General features: G+C 35.0%; 1 pseudogene; it reads right to left on the reverse strand.

Annotated features, from left to right (window-relative positions):
• Positions 1 to 8,017: 8,017 nt before the first annotated feature.
• LOC112917722 (small ribosomal subunit protein eS4, X isoform-like) lies at positions 8,018 to 15,791 on the reverse strand (annotated as a pseudogene).
• Positions 15,792 to 25,357: the final 9,566 nt, after the last annotated feature.

Raw genomic sequence — 25,357 nt, forward strand, 5'->3', positions numbered from 1 at the left:
GCACCACAAACAAGAAAATGGTGACAGGACACAGCAGCGAGGAGCTTGAACTCTGATTCCAGAAGGATAAAAGCCAACCTTTGGCTTGACAACTTTTTAACTACATGATCTGGTCAAATTTTTTAAGCAGATTCTGACAGAGTTTCCTTTTTATGTGAATAGGGGGAGATGATAATTGTTTCTATTTGAGAAGGTTTTTTTTTTTAATTTTTATTTATTTATGATAGTCACACAGAGAGAGAGAAGAGGCAGAGACATAGGCAGAGGGAGAAGCAGGCTCCATGCACCGGGAGTCCGACGTGGGATTCGATCCCGGGTCTCCAGGATCGTGCCCCGGGCCAAAGGCAGGCTCCAAACCGCTGAGCCACCCAGGGATCCCTCTATTTGAGAAGGTTGCTATGATTAAATGAGTTCATATTTATAAATGTGTAATATTAAATGAATTAATATGTATAAAACACAACAGTGCCTGGCACAGATTGTTAAATAAACCTAATATGATTCTTAAATAATTTTTCCTAACAATGAGAGTTGTTAGGTCACAGTATTTTCCTTCATGATGAGTAGCAATCTTAAACAGTCTTTTTTCGTTTTTTTCTTTTTAAGATTTTATTTATTTATTCATGAGAGGCACAGAAAGAGAGAGAGAGAGGCACAGAGAGAGAGAGAGAGAGAGAGAGAGGCAGAGACACAGGCAGAGGGAGAAGCAGGCTCCATGCAGGGAGCCCGACGTGGGACTCGATCCCGGGTCTCCAGGATCAGGCCCTGGGCTGAAGGCGGCGCTAAACCGCTGAGCCACCTGGGCTGTCCCTAAACAGTCTTTTTTGGGGGGTTATTGAAACCTTTCCTGGAAAAATATGACTAAAGCTATTTACAAATATTAAAAAAAGAAAAACTTGGGCTAAAAGCAATAGCATGGATAAACTATTTGACAGAAAGTGTTTATCAATCTTAAATATCTATTATTACTATTGTAAAATAGGCTAAATCAAAATAATTTATAATTTTGGAAAAAAGAAAACTTTAAAAATCAAACTAAAGAGTGTCTATTTTCCCTGAATATTCTTATAAAACACATGCCACTTCAAAGGAAGATTTATAGCAGTATAGGAAATGATGATTAAGGTGGTTGCTCTTCCTTCTACTTGTCTTTTATAATAAGAATTTGCCTCAATTGTTGTCTCTGATGGAGGCTATACCAGATGTGCTCCTGAAGGCTCTTAAAACATACGAGGTTCCTGGGGGTTAATTTCTGCTTCCATGGAAACTACCCTGGTGTGCCCCAGTTTTAAATGACTCCCTGCAGGCTGACACCCGGAGGCACCTGCTCAAAGAAACACCTTTCTTAGGACAGGAGCAACACACAGAATGAGGAGAAAAAGCTTTATGTTTACCCTCCTTTCCGTTAAATATATCAGTTAACATTTTCAATTTTTAGGAAATTATTTCTTTAGAATATCCTTAGCTATGAATTCTTTAGCAATGCTGGTAGCTTAGCAATACTGGTAGTTCAAGAATATCACTCTTGACATGGAAGAGGTGTGTTATACCTCTTAATGATAAAAAAATCATTAATAAGTCATTTGTTAACTAATTAATTTATTTGACGAGCACTTACTTGATGTGCTAACAGGATAAGAGGTAATTTTGATATAGATACTGATCCAAAGAATCCAACTATCTGAAAAACAGACCCACAAAAAAAGAGATTATTCTAAAATAATCTGGCAAGTTAAATGGGTACTAAGTATATAGGATAATATGTGTTTAGAAGGCATATATTACTAAGCATGGAGAAGGAGTAGTCATGGAAACCTCTTTTGAGCAGGTAAGGAGACTCTGGAACAGGATAGTCAGAGGGCAAGCAGGGCATAAAGAAGAGAAATATTTTGGCATCTGGATCCATATAGGATGTGGCAAGTTATTTGGCATTGTGGAAATACAAATACAAAGGGGGAAACTTTAAAAGTTCCTGAAGATATAGATGATATGGAGAGTCATATAATTGTTATACTACGGCTCTTAGCCTGTACCTTTTTAGGTAAGAGGATCCCTGAATGCTTTAGAGCAGAGAAGAAGCGGAGTTAGATTTGTATTTTAGGCAGATCTCTCTGATGGCCATGTTGAAATTTGACATTCAAGATGACTGAAAGAATGGGATATGGGATGGTTCTACTGGAGGATTCTAGACCAGAAAACATAAAAGCCTAAAATAACACAATAAGAGAGATAAAGGGGCAGAAGAGATTAAATAGTTGCATGGAAAAAAGTCAAAAGAATTTGATTTGAGGAAGTAACAGTTGAATGGGAGAGGTATCCACTGATACGGGAAGCAAAGGCAAAAGAAAAATTAAATTTCCTTATGACTTATAGCCCACTGACACGTCCTTGAAAAAGGCAGAGTGACTTCCCTCTAGGAACTCAGATGCCTCGATGTTGGTACTTTGCTAAAGGCAAAAGGCAATCTTAGCTTAATATTATCCCAACCCCAGAGGATCCTGTACATCTACTTTAACATATAAAAATTCCTTTGGAAATTTCTTTTATTTCTAACCTCCAAGATATATGTTAGCAATCATCCCCCAAGCATATGGTCCACTGATATACAACTGAAAGGTCTCATGACTAAGGTTTTATTAGACAGTAATAAGCAAGCAGAGACTCACTTGCTCCAGGGCCCACAGTTCTGGTGGATCAGTGCCTGGGATCAGCATGCAGCAGTCATGCTGATTTTAACAACAGTTTTGGGAATCATTATAATGGTGGCCCAACCTGAAGCCTGCTTTTCCAGATCTTCCAACATTTTTGTGTTTACCAATTTCCCTGTAATACTTTTTGCTTAAGGTGTATAATATGCTTTTTGTTACCTTCAAATAACTTTTACCTGACACACATTGCTTAGTTTATCAATAGAGCAAAAATATGGAAATACATTACATTTATACATGTGTATTAGTATATCTTAAAATATTAAAATATATATGAAATATACCTAGTATAAATCGTTTTTATCTCCACAAAACTTAAGTTCTGACATTTAATGAGACCTTGAGAAGGCAAGGAGAAGATATTTGTACCCAGTCTGGTATCTAATCTATAAATATTCATATTTTTATTAATAACTGTAAAACAGATTGAGCTAAAAGTATACATATTATTACAAACAATTATACCTTACTTTTATGCACCTTTTGCATTAGATCAATTTAACTGTTTCTTTTTTTAAATCTGTAATCTATATATTTCTCACTATGAAATAGACGTTAAAGTTGTGCTGGAATTTGACAGGGAAATATTAACTTCATATGCACATACTCTGGAACTAATGGTTTATACTGTGTTCTAAATTTGACACATTAGACTATGAAGAACCTTTGTTTCCATTGTCGCTTTATTCATCATATAAATACGGTATCTTGACAGTTGCTGGAGGCATATGCAAGGCCCCGGACTGTCTTGATTAAATGCTAATGAGTAATTTTGCCTAGAAACTCTGTCAGGATAGACTGGTTTGAAAGGTATATTTTGCTAAAATGTTTCATTGAATACTCTCAGTCCTTCTTACAAGAGCGGTGTCCACTTTATGGTATGTTTGTTTCTTTTTTTTCCCCTTGCTTTTGCAAACATGAAATTCAGCTTTAAAGACTATAGTTCAATTTGAAAATCTTCCCACCTGGCAAAGAAGCAAATGAGAGATTCCTTGGGTTGTACATAACTTCACAATTAATTTTGAGAGAGAAACATATCCTGATTAGTTTTAGAACTACTAACAAGAAAATTAGAGACACAACAATGGATTTTACAGGAACTTGAAATAGAAGCTATTTCTTGTTAATGATGGTCTTTGGTGCTCAGTGCTTCAGATGCAAGGTTGAGCATAACAAGGTGATTTAATAGGGCTGATAAGTTGCATGCACATGCAAACACACACAGAAAACAAAGTGGCATCTAGGAAGCTCAGTTTTCTGTCTGAATGAAAATTGTCTTTTATATTAAAATTGCATTGACTAAGTTTTATGAAATTCCAAGTTATTTTAAAATTTTATTTATTCATGAGAGGCACAGAAAGAGACAGAGATATAGGCAGAGGGAGAAGCAGGCTCCATGCAAGGAGCCTGATGTGGGACCCAATCTCAGATCCTGGGATCATGCCCTGAGCCGAAGGCAGGAGCTCAATCGCTGAGCCCCACAAGCATCCCGAAATTCCAAGTTTTAATCATGCTGGGAAATATTGCTTAAAAATATTATACTGAAAGGGATATAAACCTTAGTAAGTGAAGACACTGTAAAACCTGTGTCAGATAACTAGAGCCACATTTAACATTTTTAAAGTTTATTTTTTTCTCAAGTTTGGGTATAGGATCAGAGAGTTCTTAAACGTGGGGTAGCAGAGCAGCAGATAGCAGTTTATTGGAAATGGGATTGTTTATTTAAAGGAAGAGCTATTGGCACCAGCCTTTGCTTATCCTTTGCTGCATTTCATCCTCAAACTAGTTGTGAATGAACAAATGGTAGGTGAAGACATGTCATTGTAACATAAGCCCCATTGGAATATGTCTATGTCCAAACCAGGATTGAAACAGTCTCCATTCTAAGAACTACAACAGAGAAATGTAAAAAGAAGAAAAGTGCAGAGAAGAGTAGGTACTGGGGTATGTGTGTGTGTGTGTGTGTGTGTGTGTGTGTGTAAGGGGACAATGGGTTTGAGGAGAAGTCAGGGTGATTCCAGCATATGCTACTGTGATCAAATACTCACCAGAAGGCACTGAATATCTTCACTATAATGAGACTAAAACTCTTCTCAGCTCTCATGATGCATCAGTGAGACATTATACTGGTCAAGTAGTCTCAATCTCAATCTCAAGAACTAAGATGACCTTCTCTTTTTTTTTTTTTTTTTGTCTTTTTAGCATGTTCATATGAAATAATGTAACCATCACTGTTAAGCCATCACTAAAGTGAAGGACACTAATCAAGCAGCCTTATTATTATTGAATACTAGTTAGAATCTGATTAGAAACAATTAAATAAGAGCACACATGGCATTTTCTTACCAAAATCATGAACAGAAGCCATTTCCAAAATAGAGCAATATAAAGGTCACATATCCTCTAAAATAAGAATGCATAATTTAAATATGCCTAGGAGCAGCTGGAACTTACCCTCTAGCTATATAAACATATTTTTATTTTAATATTTACTCAAGTATTCATTATACATGGTTAATTTTCCATTTGCTTCCTCCCTCAAATTGCCCACACCCTGCCTGAAAATACTGTATGGTTCTCTTTTGAAGAGTAATTCAGATTTATGAAACTTTTACTACTGAAAGTAAAGAGAAAAGTGATTACCAAAAGATGACACTTTCATATTTTTTCAATTTTTATATGGATTTCTATATTAATTGAGTTCCCAAGTGGATAGATATACTACTAGGTAATAAATGCTCTGTGTCAACAATTATTCTAAAGGACTTATTATATTTTATGTTTTCTTTAATATTTTGTCACTGAATAATTTCATCCTATTAGAAAAAAGTTTACAAATATCACACCAAGTGAAATTGTAAGTAGATAGGTTTACAGTGCATGCATACATTTAAACTGAGAGTGAAAGGAAAAAATCAGCTCAAAAAATGAACAATGACCTAAGAAAGCAATAGAACTGACCCTTATTGTGCATTTACTATGAGCCATATTGTATGTGATGCAATTTCCACAAGATTATCCTATTTAATCCTCAAAGAACTTCTAGATCAGCTTGAATTCTCACATTTTAAGAAGATGAAGAAACTGGAATTTGGAGAGTCCAATATGTCCATGATCACTCAGGTGAAATAAAGGGCAATAGTGATTATTCTGCTCACCCTTATCTGCTTTCCTTGCTGTGGGCCCTGGGAAGTTCCAAGCCCTCCTGCAGGTACACAGAGGCCATGTGACTATTCTGACTAATGGGTTGTGAGGCAACGTTACACGTGTCACTTCTGGTGGGAGTCAGTTAGGAGCCTTTGGGAGTCATCCACATTTTTGCTCACGAATAATGCAGCCCTTGACTGCATGTAGCGGAGCTGTGAAGATGGAACTGGCCTCTGTCCCTAAGCATAGCAGACTCCTGTGTGCAGCCAGCAACTGGTGCTGGACAGAGAAAGAGAAATCAAATACCTGTTAAGCTACTAGAACTATATTGGCTAGAATATATGGAGGAAAGTAACATCTTTTCCTGGTATTATTAAATACAAGGAGAAAAACAATCTTCCAGAGCAAGTATATTTTAAATGCACTGCTGTTCATGCTCCATTGAATAATAGGGTAGCAGCTAACTGCCTATGGCCATTTAAGTTTAAATGAATTAAAATGACAAAATTTAAGTTTTAATTACCCGTATTAGTTACAATGCAAGTATTCGGTGGTGGCACATGGCTAGTGGTTCCTGTGTTGGACAGCAAGAACTTTTCCAACATCACAGATGATATCAAACAGTATGAGGGATGGATTCCCTCTTTATTCTGTACATTCTATATATAGAGAGGTGGCTTTTGAAATTCTTCTGAGTCATAAATACTTTGAGAAAAAACTATATACTGTTGCTAAAAACAAATTTATTTGGGGAAAAATAAAAAAGATAGTCATGGGTTTTCCTTCCAGAAATTATCTTTGCCTTTCTGAAAATATAAACATGTATTTAAAAATTGAGTATCCTGATATGATATCTAATTGTAATGGGAAATGTTATAAAACATAGAGCCTCCCAAGGAATGTGAAACTAATAGATTAATATTTGTTTTTTTCTATGGACCCATATATAGATGCACACATTCTACTTCTCTGTCCATCAGCATCCATAATAGAATTTCACTGCATGTAGAAAGAAAAACATTATAAGCAGACATAGCTCTTTTTAATTAAAGTAAAATCTCAGAAGATTTATTTCTTATTACTGCCCCTAAACCAAAGTGTGGGGCTTTCTTTTATCATGTGAAAGAAAAGGAGAAAAATAAATTGAACATGAGAAAGGAGTTAACATAAATGGAGAATGAGAAACTTTTTTTTTTTTTTATTGGAGTTCAATTTGCCAACATATAGCAAAACACTCAGTGCTCATCCCGTCAAGTGCCCCTCTCAGTGCCCATCACCCAGTCACCCCAAACCCCTGCCCACCTCCCTTTCCACCACCCCTTGTTCATTTCCCAGAGTTAGGTGGAGAATGAGAAACTTTCTGAACTAAAGCCAACTAAGGCATAAATATATCTGTAACATCGCAGCATTATTTCTTCAAAGAGTCAAGCATTTTTAAAAAATTTTATTTATTTATTCATGAGAGAGACAGAGGCAGAGATGGAGGCAGAGGGGGAAGCAGACTCCCTATGGGAAGCCTGATGTGGGAGTTGATCGAAGGACCCCAGGATTATGACCTCAGCTGAAGGCAAATGCTCAACTAATGAGCCACCAATTGGTGTCCCAAAGAGTCAAGCATTTAAATTTTCTTTTTCTTAAATACAACTCTCCATCTCAGTAACAAACTAAGAAATAAACTTTAAGAAATTAGTACTTTAAAAAAGTTCCTGGAACAAATTTCTCAATGTTCCAGTTTTCCTTTAAGTTTTAGCCTTCTCTATCCTTATCAAGAAAAAAATGGACTATTATGAAATCCTCTTAAGTAACGCCTAGAGAAAAACCAGCAGCTCTTTCCTTCTCAATCCATAAGAGTGGAAAGGAGAAAAAAAATGACCACATGGCCCACGGATTCCACTTTTGTTTGGTAGTCAAATGCACCCTCTAGTACCATACATGGCAGGCTCCAGTCTTGACTTCTGATCAGTGACATATCAAGAGAGAGAGGCCATGGAAACAATCTGCCCTCTCTTGAGGAGCATTTTATCACTGATATTGTTTGAAATTGTTAGTATACAGTGACAATAAAAAGTAGAACAAATTTTAGTTGGATTTTATTTTTTTAATCATGTTGTATGATCTTTAAGTATAAAGACTTCCTCCAATCATGTTACCTAGGGGCCATTTTACCCACTGCTGTGTTTGACTGCCAGTCTCTTGTTTCTCTCCTCAGCAATGGTGAGGTGGATACCTCTTCCACTGGGAAGAGATATCCATGATTTGTTTCCTTTACCAATAAAATAAAGGTGGAGAGCCAGGTGGCAAAGCTGTTGCCATTGTATCTTTCATGTGAACTACATCAAAAGAACAAGGGTATCTCTCTTTGTTGGTGATCACACCAGTTCTTCCCAGGTTAGCACTTCTAGGCAACATCCACAGATTACCATATTTGATGAAATTAGTAATCTTTCCAGTCTCCAAATCAATCTGAATGGTGTCATTCACCTTCATGAGGGGATCTGGATAGTGGGTGGAGTGAGCATCCTGTGTCACCAAGTGAGGGATTCCTTTTGTGCCCACAAAGATCTTTCTCACTTTCTATAACTTATACTTGGCCTCTTTAGGTCTAAGCCAATAAACAGCAAAGAGACCCTGGGTGTCATAGATCAGATGGAAATTCTCCTCAGGCTTGTCAGTGCTGATAACATTCATAAAACCAGCAAGGTAGGTTATATCTGTTTGGACCTTGCCATCACTCTTGATGAAACACTGAATACAGATCTTCTTTATTTCATCTCCTGTTAGGGCATACTTAAGTTTATTTCTCAGGAAAATGATGAGAAGAAGACCTTCTCTTAGCTTCTGGGGGCAAGTAGATGGATGACAGGCAAACATAACTAGTCAGTTTAATCAGTGTCCGATGGAGCTGTTACATGCTTTAGATGCTTCTTGGCACCATGAGCTATGGCTACAGTAGGCACTAAAAGATTACTGGTTTGGGGGTTTTGTTTTGTTGTTTTTTAATTCTCCAAAGAAAACTTGTCCTTAATGGCCTGTATCACTCTTAAAGACCCATACATATCTTGGTAGCCTCTCAAACTGGTCACATGGACATGCTAGTGACAGAATTTTGGGACTTTGTCTTATCTACAGTTTGAGGAGGTCAAATATTTACTTTCTTCTGGCAAATCTGTGCTCCTATGAAAATTTAGCAACATTCTTCTGTTATAGTAGGATTTCACTTTTCTCAGGTTATATTGCAGAATAGCTTCTTTCCTTTTTTAATTGGCTGTTGATTTAGTCTCAAATACCCTATGAAATATTTTAATTTGTTATGTCTATTCAATACTTTTAGTTGTTTTGTTGTGTAGATTTGAATTATCCTAATACTCTTTAGGGCATAATTGGCACAAACTATGCCAGCAAAAGTTAGGATACATTGTTTTGAGTCAGTGCCAATTAAATTTAAAGGAATGGATTTTCCAACTTTAAGAAAAATGGCTCACAGCAGGCTAAAGGTGAGATAAAAACAAAACTAAACTAAAACCTTTGAAGCCCTAACATTTATCCTGAGGCTATGTAAGAACACCCATGTTAGATAGCTTTAGGAAAAAAATAACTTAATATCAACATTCAAACAGAATATATGCTGTGATTCAGAAAAGATGCGATTTTATTCAACTCAATTGCTTTCCATGAAGAAAAAAAGATTAGAAGAAAAGCTAATGAAGGAAAATATATAACAGTAATGCAATTTATAGTGAAAAAGTCAGAGGTGAGAATGCTCACTTATTTTCCATTAAATACCAGATGTCATACTGACTGCCATTGAGATCAAATATCTCATAATTTTCCTCTGCCTTTGCTACCACTATACCTCTAAACCATTGCCTCTATACCATTTCAGTCACCATAGCAGGTCCCAATCTAATGGTGCTAAACACAAAGAAAAGTTCTTTTAAACACTAATGGAAGTACATACTGATTGATATCGAGTAAAGGAGACATTGAATAAAGTAGAATAACTCAACTTCATGCTGCATTCTTTGAGGATGGGATAGATGAGTACAATAAGTACAATAAGTACATGTTACACAACATGGCACAATGAATGAATGATCTAAATTTTGTGATAAGCCATCATCGTCTTCCGAATTTCAAGCTTTCTCTCCCCTCTCTTTCTACTACTCTCTGTTAGGAATTCTCAGTCCTGTTAATCATAGCACATCTATAAAGTATAGAAATTTCTATGAGTTTTTTTTTTTTTAATCTCAGGACTTTCTTTGGGATTCTACTCAAAGGGGCCATACATCCAAACACTGTAGGTCTAAAAGAGAAATAAATGACTGAGCATTGCTGAATTAAATATTTTTTTCTTTTAGTTTTGAGAGTTTATCACAGACGTAATTCGTGGCACTTGGAAGGATTTGGGTCAATTTTATCTTGGAATTTAATATAATATTTTCAAATGTCTTGTGGCTTGTGCATAATGCTGAGCTACATTTATCAAAGTAGTGAAATAGTGTTACTGAGCTATATCAAAATAAGTACAGCAGAAACTGATCAGCAGTGATGGGGAGAATAAAAAGTGGAATCAGATAGAGCTGATACTGAATGCTAGTCTTGTAGATTATAACCGTGTGGTGGAATGTTGTTGCAAATTGAACTTCTCCAAATCTTTATTTTAGAATCTATATAAAGTGAAGTTGTCACGTCTCATGGGATTCTACTGAAAACTTAACTTATTAAGGCACAAAAGTGCTTCTTACAGGTTCCTAAAGGCTCTACAAAGGTCTAGCATATTTTTAGTCATGGGATTTAAATTTTATGATGGTCTTGAAAAAAATCAGCATCAAAGTATTCTAGATGTAAACTTCATAAGCAAACATTGCCATGTGATTTTTGCATTTATTTACTTGCTTTTGTATATGAGCTTGTCTGTAACAAGTAAAAGTAAAATTAATTTATGGTTCAGAGTTCAAGATTTCACTGTGGTTTAAATTGAGGGGAAAATGTGAAAGAAGTAGGAGTTTTAGGTTGTCCTAAAGGGTAAACTAGTATAGATATACTGAACGAAAACAGAACAAAACAAAATGAACAATCAAACAAACAAAAACAGGCCACCCAAACTGGATATTTCAAGTAGAATATTATCTGACTATGGTCCTTTACTTACTAACTTATAACTGTTCTTTAGAACTGGTATTAATTTAAAATCATCATATTTGGTGAGTGCATTATTGAATTAATTGATCCCATAAAATATGAGGAATTGATAAAAAAACACTAATTTTTAAAGGATATATAATCATAGAAATAATAGAAACATCTCAAAGGGGAATATATTATGTTCTGAATAGCAGTGATCAAGGAAAGAAGGAAAATTCAAAAGATGCATTTTACAGCCAAACCCAACATCAACATTACAATTTCAATAAATCAATAGTATACATCACATAAATGTAGTGGTGCTAATTCAAATTTTATTGAGAATGTGATTTTGTTTTTAATTAATGCATTTGTTTGGTTTTACATGTGGTTAAGATCCTTAAGCCTAAGGAGTTTTTTTTTTTTTATCTATTTTGTATCTATGTATATTTCATTGTGTAGAAATTTAACTTAAATATTGTCAAGATTCTGGTATACAGAAAAATCACTTTCTAAACCAATAATTGAAGCAACTATGCAAACCCATAATCTATTGCTAACGCATTAAAAACTATGGAATGTAAGGATTTTAATTGTGCATGTCTGTTAGTTTTTGCTTAGATTGGTAAGATTGATCTCTCTTTCAATGATGTTTTTCTCATCCTCCATTTCTGTGGTATATAGACCATTTTTATTTCAAGGATTCCAAACCCACAAGATAGAAAAATCTACAATCAAGTATAGCAAGCAAGAAAAAGAAGCTTTTTTTTTTCCTTAGGAATAAAAAATAAACATTTATAACACCTTACCTTTTAAATAATTCAAAAGAGAAACAAAAGGATGTTGCATAACAACAATATTTATATTGCATATTCTGCTTGTAAGAAGACAAAGCAACAGGGCTTCTTTGGCAATTTTAGTGTGAAATCACACATAATTGAGGAAAGGTACATTGACAGGAAGAAATGAAGATTCTGAGGGAGAAAAAAAGAAAGGTGTTGGAAACAGAGAGAACAGAGAGCAGAGGATGTGCCAAAATTTGCTAGATAAGAAGGAATTATAGGGATAAAAAAGAAGGAATTAGAGGACAGAGAGGCACATGGTCAAGGTGAAGCTAGGAGGGAAGCCAGGCCAAACAGGGAGGAAGAGATCATTCATTCTTCATTCATTCATTCATTCAGTCAGTCAGTCAGTCACATAGCTAATGAAACAAACACTCCTTTACCAAGAATATAATTGAGTTCTGGTTATGTGCCAGGCTCTGAGTTAGAATCTGAGTATGTCGTAGCAAATAAAATGAACACTTTGGTCACGGCTTAATAAAAGAGATAGTCAATCAAATGAACAAAGTTAAATACATCATTAATTCTACTCATTATATAAAAAGGGGACATTAATTTTCCTGTAACTCCTGCTTATTTAAGACACTATTGTGCCATGAGGCAAGAGAAGAATATGTAGAAATTTATGACTGCATAGTTTGTCTAAAGTTATCCAGCAAGCACACAAATGGAGCAGTTTATTATTCTTAACAGTCACATTTTATTTTTTTTTAGCTTGTGTTCAGTTTGGGACAGAAACAGATGAGTTAATAATTTAGTTGGAGGTACACTGTATGCCACATGATATTCCCTTGAATTGTCTTTTGAATCATTCATTAATTGCAAAACTGAGCATTATGCAAAAAGCATAGAATGACCGTTTTTATTTTAAAATGCCAAAACCCAGGGATCCCTGGGTGGCTCAGTGGTTTGGCGCCTGCCTTTGGCCCAGGGTGCGATCCTGAAGTCCCAGGATCGAGTCCCGCGTTGGGCTCCCAGCATGGAGTTGTTTCTCCCTCCTCCTGTGTCTCTGCCTCTCTCTCTCTCTCTCTCTGTCTATCATGAATAAATAAATAAATAAATCTTAAAATAAAATAAAATAAAATAAAATGTCAAAACCCATAATTGAACTGGAATTTTATTTTTGTCTTTGAGACTGCTAATTCAGGCCAACATTTCTAAAAATCTTATTGGGGATTAGTAATAATTTAGTTTTGTGGTCATTTTTAAATTCAAATTAAATAAAGCATTATGATTTAGCTCGATATTTGTGGAAATGTTATCCAATAAAAAACTTAGGATGAACAATGCATATGTAGAGTTTACCCTTGTACAACATAGGGGCAAAGAACATGGCTCCCCCATGCAGTCAGAAATCTGCATATAACTTCTGACTCTCCAAAATCTATTAATAGCTTCTGTTGACCAGAAGCTTTACCAATAACACAGTCGATTAACACATATTTTGTATGTTGTATGTATTATATACTATGTTCTTATAATAAAGTAAGCTAGAGAAAAGAAAATATTATTAGGAGAATTCATAAGGAAGAGAAAATATATTTACAGAACTGTTTTATATTTACAGGAATAAATCTGCACATAAGTAGACCCATGCCATTCAAACTGGTGTTGGTCAAGGGTCAACTGTATTTCATGCTACAGAACTATAAACTTGAAATAATTAAATAATAAATATAATATTATTTAATTTTGTCACAATAAAAAAAGATAGAAATCCTAAGAATGTGTGAAAAAAAAAAATGAGAGGAGTTCCTCCACTGTTTCTTGATCTCAGCTTTCTTACCTAATCCTTTAGAGCCATGGCCCTCAACCTCTCTTGTCCATGGGATACATTTGAGAAACTGATCAAATGATGGTTTCTTTGTGTACATAAGGAAACATACACAATGGTTTTGAATAATTTTGTAGGTTTCATAGACAACCTTTAGTCTATCTTTGAGCCTTAGAAAGGATTTGACCTCCAGAATAGTCTTGGAATCATTTTTAAATCATTGACTCATTAAAGAAAGATTTCTTGTAAAAAATAAATCATCAATCAAAGAAACTCTAATGAATGAACAACTTTTCTTCCTTCTCGTCCAGTTCAGTCTGTTGAGAAATTGGAACAAGGAAAGTAAAATAGAGGCATGGAGAGGTACTGTGGGAGAAAAGAAAGGAGTAGCTAAGTCAGGACAGGAAGTGCATAGATACTAAGACATGAGCTGGACTTAAAGAATGGAAAAGAGCTTTACAGATTGAGAAGAAAGGAAGAACATTTTAGATAGAAGAATCATTGCGGGCAAGGTCTTGAGAGGGTCTGTGGGTAGGCAAAAAGAATAGAGATCCCATTATGAAAAAAACATGTAGAGATCAGGACAGTGGGTAAAGAAGAAGCTGGGAGATTTGGTTTTAACAATTTGTATGTATCAGGCTGTGGTGTACAGGACTGATGGGGGAGGGGGAAGGCACAAAATAGGACTGAAATGGACAAGCTGAACAAGGAAGGTTATTGTCCTTGGCATGGAATTGAATCTCTTCCAAATGAGCTCACTGCTGGCAATAGAAATAATATACTTGATTTGTTACCGAGCACAACTTCAGGAAAACCACAATGGAAAATGTGAGTGTGATCACTTAGTTCCTCCATGGAATAAGAGCCTGTCACCGGGTTTGCTACCTCTCTGGCTTTGTGACAGTATGAAGGCACGAGAACACGTCAGGTTCCAGTGATGACCTACCTAATAATCTACAAGCGATATCCATTTGAAATCATATAACTGGAGCCAGAAAACAGCTATTTGATAGTTTTTTAAAAAGTATTTTAGGTTTGCAAATCTGGAAAGGTTAAGAATTTAAACAGCATAATTATCTTTTAAATGCTTCAATTTTGATATAATATATGCTGTCGAGGTAAAATTTTTATGGTCCTTAATATGACTATACTCTCCCTCAACCTCATTCCCATCTTAGGATGTCCTCTATTTAGAGTAAAATTTTGAATAGCAAAACCTTAATGACTCATTCATGTTCATGTCATTTACAGCCATTACAGCATAGGTCACTCACAGCTTCTGTTATTATCAGAACATTAAAAACCCTGCCGGGGCTTTTCATTGTTATTTGTTTGACATCCGCTTATTATTTACCATTGGGAACATCACAGATGGCCCAATTTCCTTCTGACCCTCTTAATGAAGAGTGATCATTATTTTTATGGGTCCTCCTAGGGTACCCTATCTGTAAGTAAATAGCTAGTGGGAAGAAATAAATTATATTCCAAGTTATTACCAATTGACCACACCTCACAAAGAAACCTGTGCAGTTAAACTGGACCCCAATTTTTGAACTTCAATCTTCTGGGAAAGATGTAGATACAGATAAGGAGTTAAATAAAAGTGAAAGAACATTGTAATCATTGCATTACTTAGGAATATTTAGGATGCATACAGAAAGACCTTACTCAAACTGATTTAAGCTAGGGAATGTATTAACTTCTCTAATTGAAAATTCCAGAGGAATGCACAGCTTTGACACAACTTCTTTTAAAGGTTATATATTTATTTATTTGAGAGCAAGAGAGATGGAGAGAGTGGGGAGAAGGGGCAAAGGAAGAAGGAGACAGAGAATCTCAAACAAATTCTCTGCTGAGCATGGAGCCAGACATGGAGCTCCATCTCAGGACCTTAAAATCAAAATCAAGGGTCGGATGTTCAACCAACTGAGCCACCCAGGTGCCCCAACACAACTTCTTTTAGAGTTCAATTAATGTCATTAAATTTAGTTTCTCTCCACCAATTGATTCTGTTTCTTTAGGTTACCTTTTTCAGAAAAAAACCCCATGCGATTTCAAGATTGCCACTCAACTTTTGGTATTAACATCCTCATCTAATAGGAAACTGTATTTACCCTGATATTCCCTGCCAAAATCCAAGTATATCTCTTTGCGTGGGATTGCATCTTTTGCTCGGCCTTGAATACAGAGCGACATTCTGATAGTGTGAAAACTGTTTTACTCTGGCTCACACAGTCCATATGTGCTAAAAGAATAGAAAATGGAAAAGAAACCAGTTAGTTAAAGCAACAAATTACCACAACAATGATAAGGCAATAATAAGATAGAGTTAAAAAATAACCTAGATATGATTGATATCAGCGGATAGTTTAGTCATCAAAATAAATTAAAGCTAATGCCCTTGAAATTATAGAACTATATATATATTTTTTTTAAAACAGTAAATCTTATAAAAGTATGTATTTTTCGCTACTATTTTCATGTTTTCAGGCTCAAGACAATTCTTAAAGCATAATGTTCTTAAAAGTATCTTTCTTTCCTAAAATATAGCACCATCAACATTCTACTTTCCATTGTTGCTTTTGTAAAGCAAATATTTAAAGATACTTGGAAAATAATCTGATGTCACAATTGCTTTTTTAAAAAACTGTTTTTCCTTCAATTTTATATGCTTGTATCAACAGTAATTTTTTAAGACATTCATAGCATATTATAACAGGTTATCTTCTTTCCCTAAAGCACACCCAAAATACATCTTCTTAGATTTCCATTTTTGCTTCCTTTAGAGGGGCTTACAGTCAAAACAAGATGGTATAGACTCATTTCTCCCTATTCTTTCCTGTTCCTCTGCACAAAGTACAACTATAAACCCTGGTAATAACATAAGAGACAACCAACAGAGCACTGACAGATAGAAAGAAGAGAGTGGGTTGGAGAAGCCAAGATCTGAAGAACAACACAGAGGTAGTTTGGCTGCACCCCCACAACAACACAGACATAGAGACCACCCAGATCCCATGCCTTCAGATCTCCAGCCTAACGACAGAAGGCAGTCCAGGGAGGTTGATTTCTTTCTTGAATCAATCCCTCTGACAGCATCAGGGCTAAGGAGGTCAATTGGGAACCCCATAATGACAAGCAGCCAGCAGGGAAAGCATTCTTCTTTCCTGCCAAATAGAAGACAACCCTCTTAGCAGCCTCTTTGTCTACGTGGGCCTGGTATCTCTTTTTCCTGCCCAGAGACTCTGGCTGGCTTGGGGTAGAAAGAAGAGAGATTTTTAGTGGAACCCCACCAAATCCTCCTCTAATCTCCCAATCCAGGGACACCCTACTGCCACCTGAGGCAGCAAGATCAAGGGAAAGGAGAGTGCAAGTTGCAACAGATAAACCAAGTCAACCAAGACAATTGCAAAGACTCTGAGAAGTCCACTGACAGCCTACAAAAGTCAACTAAATCTTGGGGCCTAAACTTAAATAAGGTGCCCACTGGTGAAAAAAGAATAAACAAAGGCAAAAACAATGAAGTAGGGGTAACTGGGTTAAGCCTCTGACTCTTGTTTTAGCTGGGGTAGGGATCTCAGAGTTGTGTGATCAGGCCTGCAAGGACTCTACTCAGCCAGGAGTCTGCTTCTCCCTCCATCTCCCTCTGCTCATGCTCATATTCTAGTTCTCTCTCTGTCTCTCTTTCATATCTATCTATCTATCATCTATCTATCTATCTATCTATCTATCTAAGATGGATATCTCCCAGAATCTCCTAATTGTGGGGACATAAAACTTCCCCGAATTTCTCACTATTCCTATAAAAAGGTCATAGTTTCCAAAGACTCTTTATATACCATGTGAATTAGATCTGCAGGCTTCTATCTACTTGATTGTTCAAATGTGAAATAAGGGTAAAATTTCTCCTCTCTAACAGAGCCAAATGATTCTACTCCTGCTAAGTTTCTCAGTAAACTACAAATGAGCCCTGAGCACACTGAGTTATTTTCCTCAATATTTACATTTCAAGGAAGAATTCTTTGGACCTGGACCTTGAAAAGAGTTCTTACTTATAGTGTAGGGCTATCTGGCACCCATCAGACATGTTATTTACATCACAAATGTCTGGAATAAAGATACATTTTCAGGAATACAGAGATATCGATCTCTTTCCCCTTTTTAGAAGCAGATAAAAATTTTTCTTCTCCCTCACCTATGACAAGTCAAGCCACTCACAAAGTGAAAAAAGTCCTGTGGGCTATCATTTTGTTGCCCTAGGAGTAAGATAAAGTCCCTTAGGGGGACTAACCACTTCTTATTTACTATAAAGTATTTAATAGGAAATCTTCCTCTAATTCAAGAATATCTTATGTATAAATTCAGTGTAAAATTATTAAAGATAAATATTAAAAATGTAATATTACACAATAGACAAAATGCCCAGGATTTTGTTGAAAATCACCCACCATACTAAGAACTAAGAAAATAATGGCTTACATAAGAGAAGCCAACTGATGCCAACACTGAAATGAATGATCTCACAAGGATTTAAAGCACCTATCACAAAAATGCTTCTGTGATCAATTACAGATTCTTTTGAAGCAGATTTTAAAAAAAGAAAAGAAAATCCCAGCAAAGAACTAAGATTTGTAAAACAATCAAATACATATTGTAGAGCTTAAATTAGAATCAAATTGATATTATATAACTGAAAAATAGAATAAAAGATACTTTTGAAAACCCACTAGACAGACTCAATAGTAGTGACAAAGGATAGAATCAATAAGCTTAAAGTCCAAGCAATAAAATTTACCTAGTATGAACAACAGAGATAAAAAACATAGCTGAAAAATATTGAACACAGCCACAGGGACCTATAAAACAATAAAAAAAAGATCCCACACAGGCATATTCAGAGTCCCACAGGAGAGGAGAAAGAGAGTAGAGCTAAAGGAGAATTTAAATAAATTATGGCTGAAAATCTGCCAAAGTTGGCAAAATATGCAAACCTACAGATCCAAGAAACAGAGTGGATCCCTAACAGTTAAATCCAAAAAAAAGAAAAAATCATAATTAAATTTTGGAAAATTAAAGGCAAAAGAATCTAAATGGAAATGAGGTTTCCACACTTTGTCCCAACTGGAAAAATATCATTAGTAGATTGCCATAAATCAAATATGTATTTTGTATTATCCACTATAGCATCCACTCAGAAACTATACAAAGAGATCCATCCAAAAACATTGTAAATAAAGTGAAAACTTAAAAAAAATAATAAAGCAAAAACTTAAACATACTTTTGAAGTAGCCTGATCAATTTTTTTTTCTTAATTTTGACATCCCCCCCCCTTTTTTTTTTAGAAAGAACACACTTTATTGGAGAGAAAGTACTACATGTGAGCCATAGATGAAGGCAGGCAGCCTTGTGGACATCCTACATGTCACTTCAAAAATGGGCACAGCAGGTTCTGCTAAGAAAGAGCAACTGGAACATGGGTTCATCCGGGCAACTTTCCCAACCTCATCCCTCCAAGGGGTGGGGACACTCCCAAACATTTCCTTGAAGGCAACTGTGGTCTGCTGGAAACAGAGCCCCTCAGGGGTGCCTTCTTGTTTTATGAATAAACAACACTTTCTTTAGATTTTTTGAAGTGATTTGTTAATTTCATTCTACGTTCTCTCCAAGCCACCAGACTAGTTTCTGTGCAGAACACCTTGATATGGGCACTGGAGAGATTATCTTTAGCCACGATCAAGTTGTCCAGGGTTACATCATCAGCCAGCATCATTTTGCTGTTGTGGATCTGAAAAATGCACTTTTTCAATTTTCCATCAAATTTCAAGTGAAATCAAATCTATCCATCAATGTGGCGTTCTCTGATGAGGTCTAGATCTTAAGTTTCTATTTGGTTTGTGGCCATGATAACTTTCATGTCATGACAAGTATACTTGAAGAATCTGTTTTTTGTGTGTCTCTGTTTTATTTTGATCATTTGTTTTGTTTCTTAAATTCCACATATGAGTGAAATCATATGGCATTTGTTTATCTCTGATTTATTTCAGTTAGCATTATATTCTCTTAGAGCTCTTAGATCCATCTAAGCTGTTGCATATGGAAACATTTCATTCCTTTTTTATGGCTGAAGTAAGGTCCCATTATGCTACATCTTCTTTACTATTCATCTGTCAATGGATACTTGGGTTATTTCCATAATTTGGCTATTATAATAAGGCAACAATAAACATGGAGGCACATATATCTTGTTGAATTAGCATTTTCATATTCTTTGGGTAAATATGCAGTAGTGGAATTACTGGATTGTATGGTACTTCTATTTTTGATTTTTAATTTTTTGAAGTAACTCTAGAGTTTTCCATAAGTGGCTATGCCAGTTTGCATTCCAACCAACAGTGCACAAGTGTTAATTTTTCTCTACCTCTTTGCCAAAACTTGTTGTTTCTTGTGCTTTTGATTTTAACCATTCTGACAGGTGTGAGGTGATATATCATTATGATTTGGATTTGCATTTCTCTGACAGTAATGGTGAGCTTCTTTTCACGTGTGTGTTTGTTATCTGTATGTCTTCTTTTAAAAATGTCTGTTCATGTCTTCTGGCCATTTTTTAATTGGCTTATTTGTGTATTTTAGTATTGAATTGTGTAAGTTCTTTATATGTTTTGGATACTAACCCATTATCGGATATATATCATTTATAAATATCTCCTTTCATTCAGTAGGTTGTCTTTTGTTTTTCTGTGAAGAAGATTTTTATTTTGATGTAGTCCCAATAGTCTGTTTTTGCTTTTGCTTTCGTTGCATTAGGAGCCATATATAGAAAAATATTGCTGTTGCCACTGTCAAAGAAAATTTTATCTGTGCTCTCTTCTAAACTGTTTATGGTTTTGGGATGCCTGGGTTTATTTTTGTGCACATATGGTATAAGGAAATGGTCCAGTTTCATTCTTTTCATATTAATTGACCATCTCATTGGTTTATTTATGGGCTCTCTCTTCTGCTCCACTGAATCTGTGTGTCTACTTTTGTGCCAGTAATATACTGTTATGAAAACTGTAGCTTCATGGTATAGCTTAGAAACTGGGATTGTGATACCTTCAGGTTTGTTCCTTTCCAAGACTGCTTTGGCTATTTGGGGTCTTTTGTTGTTACATATATATTTTAGAATTATTCGTTTTAGTTCTGTGAAAAATGCCGTTGCTTTTTTGATAAGGATTGAATTAAATCTGTAGATTGCTTTGGGTATATGGATATTTTAATGTTTGTTCTGCAAATCCATGAGCGTGGAGTGCCTTCCCATTTGTTTACGTCAGTTTCTTTAATCAATGTTTTATAGTTTTCAGAGTATAAGACTTTCAACTCCAAGGTTCAGTTCATTCCAAGATATTTTACAATTTTTGATGCAGTTGTAAATTAGACTGATTTCTTAATTTCTCTTTCTGCTACTGAATTATTAATGCATAGAAATGCAATGGATTTCTGTATATTGATTCTGTCCCCTGCAAATTTACTGAATTTATTAATCACTTTTAGTAATTTTTTGTGGAGTCTTTCAGATTTTCTATATGTATTATCATGTCATCTGCAGATAGTGATAGCTTTACTTCTTCCTTACCTATTTGATAGCTTTTATTTATTTTTCTTGTCTGATTGCTGTGGCTAGCACATCTAGTACTATGCTAAATAAACATAATGAGGGAACATTATAGTATTGTTCCTGATCTTAGGGGGAAAAACTTTCAGTTTTTCACCATTAAGTATGAGTTAGCTGTTAATTTTTTATATACAGACTTTATTATGTGGAAGAATGTTCCTTCTAAAGCCACTTTGATGAGGGTTTTTATCATGAATTGATGTTGTACTTTATCAAATGCTTCTTCTGCATCTATTGAAATGATCAAATGGTTTTTATTTTCTCTTGTTTATGTGATGTATCACTTTGATTTCCAAAGATTAAACCACATTTGCATCCTAGAAATAAATTCCAGTTGATCATGGTGGGTTTTTAAAAATGTATTGCTGGACTCAGTTTGCTAATATTTTGTTGAGGATTTTTTGCATCTATGCTTATCAGAGACACTGGCCTGTAGTTCTCTTTTTTGTGGTGTCTTTATCTGGTTTTGATATCAGAGTAGTGTTGGCTTTGTAGAATGAATTTGGAAGCTTTCCATCCTCTTCCAATTTCTGAAACAGTTTGAGAAGAATAAGTGTTAACTCTTCTTTACATGTTTAGCTAAATTCTGTTGTGAAACCATCTAGCCCTGAACCTTTGTATTTTGGGCGTTTTGGATTACTGATTCAATTTCATTGCTGGTAATGGTCTGTTCAAAGTTATTAATTTTTCCTGGTTCGTTTTGGGGGGTTACATGTTTCTAAGAATTTATCCATTTCTTCTAAGTTGTCCTATTTGTTGGCATATAATTTTTCATAATATTCGCTTATAATCCTTTGTATTTCTGTGGTGTCAGTTGTTATTTCTCTTCTTTCATTTCTTATTTTGATTTTTGAGTCCTCTTTCTTTCTTGCTGCATCTGGCTAACAGTTTATCAGTTTTGTTCTTTACAAAGAATCAGCTTCTGGTTCCGTTGGTGTTCTCTTGTTTTTTTGTTTTTTGTTTTTTTTTTCATTTATGTTTTGTTTATTTCTGCTCTAATATTTACTATTTCCTTCTTTCTCCTGGATTTGGATTTTTTTTGTTCTTTTTTCCAGCTCTTTAGATGTAAGGTTGGGTTGTTTATTTGAGATTTTTCTTGATTCTTGAAGTAGCCCTATATTACTATAAACTTCTCTCTTAAAACCATTGTCGCTGAATCCCAAAGATTTTAGACTATTGTGTTTTTATTTTCATTTGTCTTCATGTACTTTTTTATTTCCTTTTTGATTTCTTTGTTGACCTATATATTGTTTAGTAGCATGCTTTTTTTTTTTTTTTTTTTTTTTTTTTTTTGTAGCATGCTTTTTAACCTCCATGCCTTTGTGTTCTTCCCAGATATTTTCTTGTGCTTGATTTCTGGTTTCATAGACTTGTGGTTGGAAAAAGTACATGAGATGACTTCATTTTTTAAAATTTATTGACACTTGTCTTGTGTCCTAATATATAGTTTTGTTATACTATTTTTTAAGAGCAGTTCTCAGCTCACAAAAAAAAAAATGAGAAGATGCACATATGTCTTGCTCCCACACATGCAGAGCCACCCCTATTATCAACAGGAGTCACCAGAGTGGTACATTTGTTCCAAAAATGAATCTACAGTTATACATCATAATCAACTAAAGTCCATAGTTCACCTTAGGGCTCACTTTTGATGTTGTACATTCTACCGAATTGGAAAAATATATAATGACATATGTCCATAATTATAGCACCATATGGAATATTTTCCATGCCCTCAAAATTCTCTGTGCTCTACCTATTCAACTCTCCCTCATTCCCATAGATGGTAGTCACTGACCTGTGTATTGTCTCCATAGTTTTGTCATTTCCAGAATGTCATATTGTTGGAATCCTGCACTATGTAGCCTTCTTAGATTAGTTATTTTCACTGAGTAATATGATTTTTAGTTTCCTCCATCTATTTTATTCTCATGGCTTGATAGCTCCTTTACTTTTGATGCTAAATAATATTCCATTGTCTGGATATACCACAGTTTATCGATTCACCTGTGAAAAAACATCCTGGTTGCTTCCAAGTTTTGTCATTTATGAATAAAGTCACCAAATAAACATAGATGTTTAGAGGTCTTTGTGCAGGTTTTTGTGCAAACATGTTTTCAACTTTTTTGAGTAAATACCTTGAAGCAGAGTTGTTGGATCATATGGTAAGAGCATGTTTAGTATTGTAAGAAAACACTAAACTGTCTTCCAAAATGATTGTACAATTTTGCATTCCTATCAGTAATATATGAGAATTCTTCTTGCTCCACATCCTTACCAGTGTTCAATTTTATCAGTATCGTAGATTTATGGCCATTATACGTGTGTAGTAATATTGTATTATTGTTTTGTTTTGTTTTGTTTTTAAATTTTTTTTTTAAATTTTATTTATTTATGATAGGCACACAGTGAGAGAGAGAGAAGCAGAGACATAGGCAGAGGGAGAAGCAGGCTCCATGCACCGGGAGCCCGACGTGGGATTCGATCCCGGGTCTCCAGGATCGCGCCCCGGGCCAAAGGCAGGCGCCAAACCGCTGCGCCACCCAGGGATCCCTGTATTATTGTTTTGATTTGCATTTTCCTGACATTATATTTTTTTTTCCTGACATTATATGATGTGGAACATCTCTTCATATGCTTATTAGCTATCTATATATCTTCTTTGGTGAGATATGTGTTAGTCTTTAGTCCACTTTTTAATGAAGTTGTTTGTTTTCTTATTCTTGAATTTTAAGAGTTTTCTGTATATTTTGAATAACAGTCCATTATCAGATGTGTATTTTGCAAATATTTTCTCCTAGTCTGTGGCTTCTTTTTTTCATTTTTTCCATTCTTCTTTTCTTTCTTTCTTTCTTTCTTTCTTTCTTTCTTTCTTTCTTTCTTTCTTCTTTCTTTCTTTCTTTCTTTCTTTCTTTCTTTCTTTCTTTCTTTCTTTCTTTCTTCCTTTGAGAGACAGAAAGCACATGTGAGTAGGAAGAGGGGAAGAAGGAAAGAATTCTTGAGAAGATTCCCCATTGAGCATGGAGCCTAATGTGAGGCTCAATCCCACAACCTGTGAAATCATCATGACTTGAACCAAAACCAAGAATTGGGTGCTTAACCAACTGAGCCACGAAGGTGCTCCTGTGGCTTCTCTTCTTATTCTCTTGACATTGTCTTTCACAAAGCAAAAGTATTTAGCTTTAATTAAGTCCAGCTTATAAATTATTTCTTTCATGGATCATGTCTTTGGTGTCATATGTAAAATGTCTTGCCATAACCAAGGTCATCTAAATTTGTCTTCTGTTATCTTCTAGGAGTTTTATAGTTGTGTATTTAACATTTAGGTCTTTGACCTTTCATTCATTCATTCATTCATCCATTCACTCATTCATTCTTAATGAACTGACAAAAGTAACTTATTTTACTTCTTTTTTTTTTTACCTTGAGTTTTAAGCAATGGTGCTCTATTCACAATAATCACTGTTAAATATAATTTTTAAGCTACACATCCTATTCACTTTAATTAAAACTTAATTTTCTATTATAGGTATATTAAAATATCTCCATAGGAACACTTGGGTGGCTCAGCGGTTTAGTGCCTGCCTTCAGCCTAGGGTGTGATCCTGGAGTCCCAGGATTGAGTCCTACGTCGGGCTCCCTGCATGGAGCCTGCTTCTCCTTCTGCTTGTGTCTCTGCCTCTCTCTGTGTGTCTCTCATTAATAAATAAATAAAATTTAAAAAAAATAAAAAAAAGAAAATCTCCAAATTACAAAATAAATATGCAATTTCATTTAGAAAGAAATTCAGTTTCCAAACTGTCAGAATAAAATGAGACTTTTTCAGATGGGATATCAAAGAAAGTGAATATAACAGCCAAATTATGATACATCTTTATAGTATATTTCATTAATTATTCACCAAGAAATTGAGGGGCACTTGATGAATAATATTTTGATATCTTTAGTGAAAAAATGCATGTTCTTTTTTGAAGTTACAACTTGACCTCATCAATTGTTACACACTACAGATTTTGTTATATTTTCATCAGAGCCATAAAAATGTGTGTTCCACTTTGACAAACTTGTTGAGGCATAATTAGTAAACAATAGAATGTACATGTGTATTTA

This window comes from Vulpes vulpes, chromosome 15 (genome assembly GCF_048418805.1).
Source record: "Vulpes vulpes isolate BD-2025 chromosome 15, VulVul3, whole genome shotgun sequence".
NCBI lineage: Eukaryota > Metazoa > Chordata > Mammalia > Carnivora > Canidae > Vulpes > Vulpes vulpes.